We start from the raw sequence: 9,648 nt of genomic DNA, 5'->3' as shown, positions 1-9,648 counted from the left end.
TGTGTTGACAGCAAAAATTTCTTACCACTAAGCCATCAGAGCTACTCCCTTATCTCATTTTTATTAAGTCATCATTTTAATGAAGGTTTACAGAAAAGTTGGGTTTTCATTCATTCATTATGCACGATTTCCTCCCTCCCCTGGTCCACTTTGCAATGTACCTCTTGTTTCAGATTGTTGTCATACATATAAAGCCTAATCATACATTCCTTTCACACAGTTCTTCTCCTCATCTGTTCCATTTCTTCACCTCATCTGTTCCAATGTTCATTATCTAGCTACTCTTTTCCTGTCCTTCCTCCAACTTCCCATGTCAGTCCTATTTTATAACAGCTGTTAGGTAGTATTTATTCTTTTGTGACTGAGATATTTCGGTAGTATTTGTTCTTCTGTGACTGAGATATTTAACTCAGCATAATGTCTTCCAGGCTCACCCATGTTGTGTAATGTCTTAATTCATTGTTTTCCAATCCTGCGTAGTATTCCTTTGTGTGAATATACCATAGTTTTTCTATCCATTTGTTGATAGGCACTTCGTCTGCTTCTATCTCTTTGCTATTGTGAATAACACAGCAATGAACATGGGTTTGCACACATCTGTCTGAATGATAGCTCTGATTTCTTTTGGGTATATTCCCAGGAGTGGAATTGTTGAGCCAAATGGTATTTCTGTTTCCAACCTTTTTATAAAGTACCAGACTGCCTTCCATAGTGGTTGTACCATATCATAGTCCCACTAGCAGTGAATAAGGGTTCTAATCTCTCCGCAACCTTGCCAGCATTTGTTTTCTGCTGCCCTGTTGAACTTTGCTATTGTTGCTGGGGCTTTTTTGATTTTAAATTCTCATTTGTAACAGTCCTATTTTGCACTTTCCCTCCCTTCTTTCCTCTAGTCAAAATCTCCAGAGAATTGTTGGGGCAGCAGGGGGGGAGATACTTTATGGAAGCGAGAGGGGCCTTGGCCAAGTTGCATGTTTTTATGTATGGACATAAATTATGAACGTGGAGATAGCTATGGATGGAATTATCTTCATGCACTGGAACAATTTAGCATAAGAATTATTAACCTGAGGTTTGGGGCCATCCTCAAATATGCATCATTTTCTACTGCAAAGATTCATTGTTTTTCTAAGATTCTTACAGAGTTCCTGGCTTCCAAAAGGTCTGAGAACTTTTGTTTTAAAGGAAAGCCAAGATAAAAATTAAAGTATTAACATTTGCTATGTCCATATCTTATATTAGGGATCTCTGATGGCCTAGAGGTAAGAAGCTGCACTGTAATCCCAAAAACATACAGTTCAAATCCACCAGGTATTCCACAAGAGAAGGATGGGCAATTTCCTTCTGTATAATTTACTGACTCTGAAAACTTGCTGGAGGGCCAGCTATGAGCTGGTTCTAATTCAACAGCACCCAACAACAGCAACATATCATATATTATATCTTCACTCATTGCGGTGGAGTCAGAACTGACTCATAGCTGACCCTTCAGTGTTTTGAAAGGCTGTAAACAGTGTAGAGGAGATTCCTCCTCTTTCTCCTGCAGAGAAGCTGGTGGATTTGAACCACCTGCCTTTGAGTTCACACCACTCTTAAGTTCTTCTTACTTACTAGGCCACCAGGGCTCCCCTAGGCATCATATGTATACATATAAGGAAGACCAAAGAAGAATTGATGCCCTTGAATTGTGGTGTTGACGAAAAGTATCGACTATACCATGGATAGCCAGAAAATGGACAAGTCTGTCTTGGAGGAAGTATAGCAAGAATGTTCCTTAGAATCAAGGATGGTGAGAATTCGTCTCACTTACTTTGAGCAGGTTGTTAGAGGGGACAGGCCCCTGGAGAAGGACATCATGCTGGGTAAAGTAGTAAAGTAGGTGAGTGAAAAGAGGACAGTTCTCCATAGGATGAACAGTGACCAGAACAATGGTTCACTACACAGTGACGGTGAGAAGGGTGCCTGATCCAGTTGCATTTCCTTTATGTTGTACAAAGGGGTCCATAGGGTTTGCATTGACTTGACCCAGAAACATCATAAATATACATCAGAGGAGTCTTCGTGGCTCAGTGATCAGGTTGGCAGTTCCAATCCACTCAGAGGTTCTGAGAGAGAAAATCTGGCATCTGCTTGCATACTGATGGCAGCTTTGGAAACCCTATGGAGACATTCTCAATCCCATCACATGGCCATTTGTTATGTGCAGGGTCACCGGGTGTCAGAATGGACTCAACAGCGAAAGACTTGGTTGTTTTTTTAGCTTACACATCAAATGATAATAGCAAGTAACTTCAATACCAGCAAAGAACAAGATGGGGAGAAAAAGTAGGGATTGCTAAGAATTAGAATTAGAAAAGTAGGGAGCTCACGTCCACCATCCACTTCACAGGAGAAAGATTGTCAGTCTCTTTCCAGAAAGATTCTTGGCCTTGGGAACCAGATGTTGTTAGGAGTTGGAAGTGAGTCAGTGACAATACGATTGTGGTAATTTGGATCTTAGTGAGGAAGACCCTCAAAGTGATGCTTGTGAGCAGTTAGCATGGTTTTGATTTGAGTACCCTGCTTAGTTACAATATCCCATTTTCTTGTATTTGATAGAGGAACTCTTGCTTTAAGAGTTGGAGAGTAATTGTGACTAAAACAAAAACCCAAACCAGCGCTGTTGATTCAACTTCAATTCCTAGTGACCCTGTAGGGCAGAGGAGAACTGCCCCAGAGGGTTGCCAGGGCTGCAAATCTCTAAAGAAGGGGAAGCCCCGTCCTTTTTCTGAAGAGTGGCTGGTGAGCCTGAAGGGCTCAAGCTTTAGTTAGCAGCTGAGTGCATTAACTTCGGTGCCACCAGGAACCCTCTGACTAAAACCAGAGAGGGAACATTCCAGAGACGAAGAAACAGATTATCGCACATGCTTCGTAGAAGACTGATTAAAAGACACACCGTGGAAATTCCTTTCGTAGCCAAATCTTGCAGCGAGAGATCCAATTCAGAGCGTGAAGTCTTCACGCGGGGCCCACTCAGAGTATTCCAAGAATAGTTTCCAAATTTCTGAAAAGCATCACTTCCATAAATTTATCTCGGAAATGGAGTTCCAAAATTAGAAACTTTGAGTCAGCCACACGCAATCCTATGAAGTTGTTGTAGCACTCCGTTGGTTTTGAGATAATAAAACAGACGGTGAGAGCCGGAACGTGACACACAGCCTTATTTTTCTGGGTTTTGCCAGTTCTCCACCTCTGACGGGGTGGTTTTAGCACTTGCTGTCACCCCGGGTGAGTGGAAACTATGTGAGTTTTCCTGCTCTGACAGGTTCTGTCTTTCATGGGTTCAGGCTCGACTATATTTATTCATTTATTAAAAAGTACCTTTAGAGCTCCCACAATATGCAGGTATTGATCTAGGGCTATAAAATAACAGTGAATAAAATCAACTAGAAATTTACAGCCCAACACAATCCACTGCCGTAGAGTGAATTCAAACTTGTAGTGACCCTGCAAGACACAGTAGAATTGGGGTGGGGAGGACCCTAGGGAATGGGAAGGGGGAAAAAATCAACAAAAATTTAAGACATTGGCATCCACTAATTATATTACTCTATTATAATTAACATCATAAAATGGTGCCTGCATGAAATTGTAATGACAATGTTATAAAATAAAATGTATGTGAATGATCAAATGAGAAACCACTATGATTTGTAAACTTTCACCCAAGTGAAAAAAAAAATAACAATGACAAAAAAAATCTTTATGGGAACAAGGAATACATAAATGTGTGCTAATGGTAAGAGATAATTCAGGTACAGAAGTTTATTGAATAGAAGATCCCTGTTATCTCCCTAATTCCTCATCTCAACTTCCACCTTTCAAACAACTACTGCTAGTAGTTTAATGTTTCTCTAGGGATGTTGTCCTACTGAGATGATAGATAGATAGATAGATAGATACTTGCAAAGGATTTTTAAATTTTATTAATTTTAATGAACATTTACAGAGATTTTGGATTTCCATTCATTCATTGTTGCACTATTTCCTCTACCCCCCCCAAGTTCGTTCCTCTTTTTTTCCCCCTTGAAAGTCTGTTTTAATTGTCCCCACGGCCAGAGTGCTTGTCTAAGCCAGTTCTGATTAATCTCCTTTGTCAGTGTGTCCTTTGCCATTCCCTATCACTCCTCCCTGAGAGAGACTTCACCCTGATTCATAAGGAAAAGAGGACAACGTATTCATTTAGCTACTTCCTGCTGAAAAGGGACGCTGTAGCTTTCAGGGTGAAGATCTTCTCTCACTACTCCCCTTTGGCAGTAGGAAACATGTAGACTATTGTGGAGATTGATTTTGGAATTTAGATGCACTGTTATCAATTGTGCTTAGCCGTACATGTTCATGTCCTTGAAGATTCATCATCTTATGGAGAGAGAATGTACACACCACTCACTTCCATGTACATTTTGACATACAACTCACTTGTATAAAGTATACAATCCAGTGGTCTTCAGCATGTATGTAACGTTATGGAACCATCAACAAAAATCTAAGTAAATTGGTTTAAAAATTATATCTATGGATCACACACCAAACCATCCACAAATCACTGTCATGGAGTTGATTCTGACTCATATTGCTCCTCTGTTGGATTGCTGAGGCTGCAAATCTTTACTGGATCTGGCCATCCATCTCTCTTCTGCAGGGTGGTTGGTGGGTTTGAACTGCTGGTCTTTGAATGAACAGCTCAGCACATAATGCCACCAGGGCCCCTTTAGATCACATATTATGGAAAAATTTGGACTATTTTAAATACGAATATATAATACTTTCATTGTGTATTCTACAATGAGCCCTTCTTGTTGTGCAATGGCTAAGTGCTTACCTGCTAACCCAAAGGTCATTGGTTAGAATCCATCACTGATCCATCACTCTGAGGGATAAAAATGTGACAAACTACCTCCATAAAAATGACAGCCTTGGAAACCCTATTTGAACCAGATTAAATCCGTTGCTGGAGTGAAATAAATTCTAACTCATCATAATCCTGTAGGACAGACCAGAATTGTCTTATGGGGTCTGCAAGTTTGAAAATATTTACAGAAGCAGACTATCAGAGATTTATGCTACAATAAACTAAAGCAAGAGTATGATTTCTGCTTCATATAAGTTATATAGCCTTCAGAGTTCACACTCAATTAATAAAAAAAAAAGACGTGTTCTGGTTTTTCTATAACCCTCTAACATTGAGAAGAACGGGAATCCCAGAACACTTAATAGTGCTCATTTGAAACCTATACCTTGACCAAGAGTCTGTTGTCCAAACAGAGCAAGAGAATACTGCATGGTTTAAAATTAAGAATGGTGTGTGTCAGGGCTATATCCTTTCTCCTTATTTGTTCAGTGTGTATGCTGCACAAATCATTTGAGAAGCTAGAATTTATGAAGATGAATGTGGCACAATGACTGGAGGAAGATGCATCAACAACCTGTGTTATGTAGATGGCACAGCCTTACTTGTTGAAAGTGTAAAGGACTTGAAACACTCTCTGTAGTTGGGGATTGCAGTATTCAATGTGGATTATGTCTCAACATCAAGAAGACAAAATCCTTACCATTTGGACAGTGGGCAACATCATGATAGATGGAGAAAAGACTGAAGTTGTCAATGATTTTATCTTGCTTGAATCCCTATTCAACACCCTTGATACCAATAGTCAAGAGATCAGAAGATGTGTTGCATTGGGCAAGTTTGGGGTCAAGGACCTCTCAAAGGTGTTAAAGAGCAAGGATGTTAGTTAAAACACTAAAGTGCACCTGATTGAAGTTATAATCTTTTCAGTTATTTGCTGTGTGCCTGAAAGTTGAACAGTGAATAAGGATGATGGAAGATGCCTTTGCAGTGTGTTTTTGCAGAAGAGTACTGAATATCCCATGGATTGCCAAGAGACCAAACAAGAATGTGTTGGAGAAAGTGCAACCAGAGTGCACCTTAGAGAAGCAGGTGTTCTCACGTTCTTGGGATATGTTGTAGGAGGGGGCGGTTCTTGGAAAATGGCATCCAATAATTTGGAAAGGTAGAGAGTCAGCCAAAGAGAGGAAGATCTTCTTGGAGGTGCATTTACCCAGTGATTGTAACAATAAGCTCAAGTGGATCAGAAATGGTGAAGATGGAGCAGCGCAATGACAAGGCTCAGATCTGTTGTTCTTAGGGTTGCTATGAGTCCTATTCAACTTGACAGCACCGAACAATAACAACTGCTGCTTTTCCAGGCATGACATCATTCTGTCCTTCTCTAGGGACTATTACTGTTTTTTGGTGTCATGGAGTCAACTACTGCTTATGGCAACCCTCTGAACAGGTCTGAACCTTGCCCTATCTTGTACCATCCTCTGCCTGCCACACTCAGGCCCATTATTACAGTCACTGTGTCAGTTCACCTTGTTGAGGTCTTCTTCTCTTTCACTGAACCTCAACTTTCCCCAGTATGATGTCTTTCTCCAAAGACTGGTCCCTCCTGATAACATATCCACAGTAAGTGAGTCAGAAGTTTCACCATTCTTGCCTCTAAAGGGCACCCTGGTGCACTTCCTCCAAGACAGATTGATTTCTTCTTTTTGGAAGTCCATGAACGATATTCAGTATTCTTCCACATCACCACAATTCAAAGGCGTCAATTCTTCCTTAGTCTTCTTTCATTGTCCAACTTTCAGAGGCATAGGAAACAGTTGAAAATACCATGGCTTGTATCATCTGCACCGTAGTCTTTAAATGTACTTCTTTGCTCTTTAGAACTTTGGAGAGTAGCTTTTTTACAGTAGCTTCTTCCAATGCAGTACACTTTCTGATCTCTTGACTACTGGTACCAAGGGTGTTGAATGTGGATCCAAGCAAGGTGAAGTTGCGGACAACTTCAACATTTTCTCAATCATGATATTCCCTGTTGGCCGAGTGGTGAAGATTTTTGTTTTCTTTGTGTTGAGGAGTAATCCATACTAGAGGGTTTGCATCATCTTCAGCAAGTGCCTGTTCCACAAGCAAGGTTGTGTCATCTGCATGTTAGAGGTTGGTGATGAGTCTTTCTCCAATCCTCATGTTTCCTGTGCCATTCAACATTTTTTCCACATAGAATCCATCAATGTTGCAACTCAAAGCTTGATTTTTGCCCCCCTTCAGTTTCAGAAATGTTGAGTGGATTCTTCCCTTTTGGTTTTCTAACCCCACTCTTGGCACATTTCATAATAATTTGTCTTTTCAAGCTGTCATTTGAAATCTTTTCAGCTCTTACTTCATTTCCTCCGTCTGCCTCAGCTTCTCTATGTTCTAGAGCAAATTTCAGAGTCTTTCCTGACATCCATTTTTTATCTTTTTTTTTTAAAGGACTTTTTGAGGGAGCTCTGGTGCCCTAGTGGTAGGAAGCTGCGCTGCAATCCCGAAGCGCAAAGGCTCAGTGGGAATCCACCAGAGGCTCTGCTGAAGGAGGGGCAATTTCCTCCTGTGCCAGTCAGATCCAACTCCATGGTACAGAACAAGAAAAAGGAAAGAAAAATTTGCATTTTGCTATCTTCACTGATGATGTTTTTAATGTAATCCTACAACTTCTAATTTCAGAGCATCAAATCTGTTCTCGAGGTGGTTTCAAAATCTAGGTAGGATATTCTCAAGGTCATATTTTTGGTTTACGTGGATTTGTTTTAATTTTCTTGAGCTTCAGTTTGAACTTGCATTATAAGCCAGCTATTGTCTAGTCCACTGCCAGGGCTGGCCTTATTTTGACTGCTGATAGCGAGCTTCTCCACAGTTTATTTTCTACAGATGTAGTCAGTTTGATTCTTGTGCATTGTATCCATCTCTATCCATGTGTAAAATCACTGTTTATGTTTTTAAAAAGGTATTGTCAATCGCTAAGTTGTCAATTGTGTATAACTATCATGTGATCTCTGACCTCATTTCTATGACCAATGTCATATTTTCCAGCCACCAACCCTTTTTTGTCTCCAACTTTTGCATTCTAGTAATCACCAATACATCTAAATTGTATATTCAAACAAAAAGAGAGTGTGAAAATTGGTCGAAATTCTCCTTTTATTCATCTTTGGTTTTAGTGGCTCATGTGTACATTTGAAAAATAAATCTTCCATGTATGCATGCAATTTTTACCATATCCTTGACAACATGGTACTTTAAGATAATCTTGAAATGTTCTTTTTCTCAACATAGATGTGACATCATTCCTCTTCAATTTATCATTGAAATAAAAAGAGAGATAAATGAGGTTACGTAGGTTGTTGTTATGTGCCATTGAGTCATCTGCTACTCATAGCATTGTTATGTACAATAGCTATCAACCCTGCCCTGTCCTGAGCCAGTCTCATTGTCTCTGATACACCTAATCCCATTACCCCATTTACCGTGTCAATCCATTTCACTCAAGATCTTTCTCTTCTATCTCTCCACTAGTACTAGCATAATGTCCTTTACTAAACGACTGGTCCCTTCTAGCCACGTGCCCAAAGTATGTGAGATGGAGCTTCAAACCCAAACCTCCAAGGAGAAACTTGGTTGTACCCTCTCCAAGACAGAACTATTTGTTCTAGTAGTCCATGGTATCAATAGTCATCTCCAGCACCACCACTCAATTCTTCTTGTCAACCTTAGTCACTGTGCAGCTCTCTGATGCATAACAAGTAATTGTGAAGACCATAGCCCAGACCAGGTGCACCTTAGTTTCTAGACTGACATCATTGCTCTTTAGCACTTTGGTGAGGCTTCTGACAGCAGACTTCCCTAGTACAATTTGGGATTTTTAAAAAAAATTTCCTGACAGCTGGTCCATTGTAAGCACATGATATAAGTGAGTCAGTCAATCATTACTACATACAGTCTATCCTTTATCTTTTCATAAGGAGATTTCTCCACTGTTAGAAAAGTGAACATGACTATTGCCGGCATTGAGTTTAATTAACTGTCTTCATTTGGGGCTGTTATAATTCTACAAGGTAAATAATCCTACTAGGCTTTTCCTGAGAACCTACTAGGTACTAACCACTGGCTCCGCATAAGTTAACCAAACTGTCTCTGCACTCAAGGAAGGTGGGGCAGGGAAACAAGAGTAGACTGTGCATACTGTTGAAGGAACCTTGGTGGTGCAATAGCTAAGCACTTAGCTTCCAGCTAAAAGGCTGACAGTTCAAATTCACCCAGGAGCTTCATGGGGGAAAGTGATCTATAAAGATCACCCATGAAGATTACAGCCTAGAAAACCCTATGGGACAGTCCTGCCCTGTTCTATAGGTCAGGTATGAGTTGGAAAGAATTTGACAATACCTAACAAAACCAACACATATTGTTGCTTTAAGAGCAAATATGGAGACATCAGCTTTAGTTAGATGAGTTGAGGTGAACTTTCAAAAGGCATCTCAAAACCTTGAGGACCTGGGGGAGGGTTTGTAAAACAATGAAAGAATCTTTTCTTTTACTTTTCCATAATTTTTGACTCATGTACTTATAACTTGTTAGTCAAATTTGTGTCTTCTAGGTTGCAACACCCCCATGATACATCTTCAAGGATAGGAACATGTATGGCCAAGCACAATCAGTAAGAGTGCATCTAAATTCCAAAATCAATCTCCATAATAGTCTATGTGTTTCCTACTGCCAAAGGGGCCCTT

Source organism: Elephantulus edwardii, unplaced genomic scaffold (assembly GCF_000299155.1).
Source record: "Elephantulus edwardii isolate Elephantulus edwardi_28Jun2011 unplaced genomic scaffold, EleEdw1.0 scaffold00134, whole genome shotgun sequence".
In the NCBI taxonomy this organism is placed as follows: domain Eukaryota; kingdom Metazoa; phylum Chordata; class Mammalia; order Macroscelidea; family Macroscelididae; genus Elephantulus; species Elephantulus edwardii.
Note: the sequence above shows the minus strand (reverse complement) of the source record.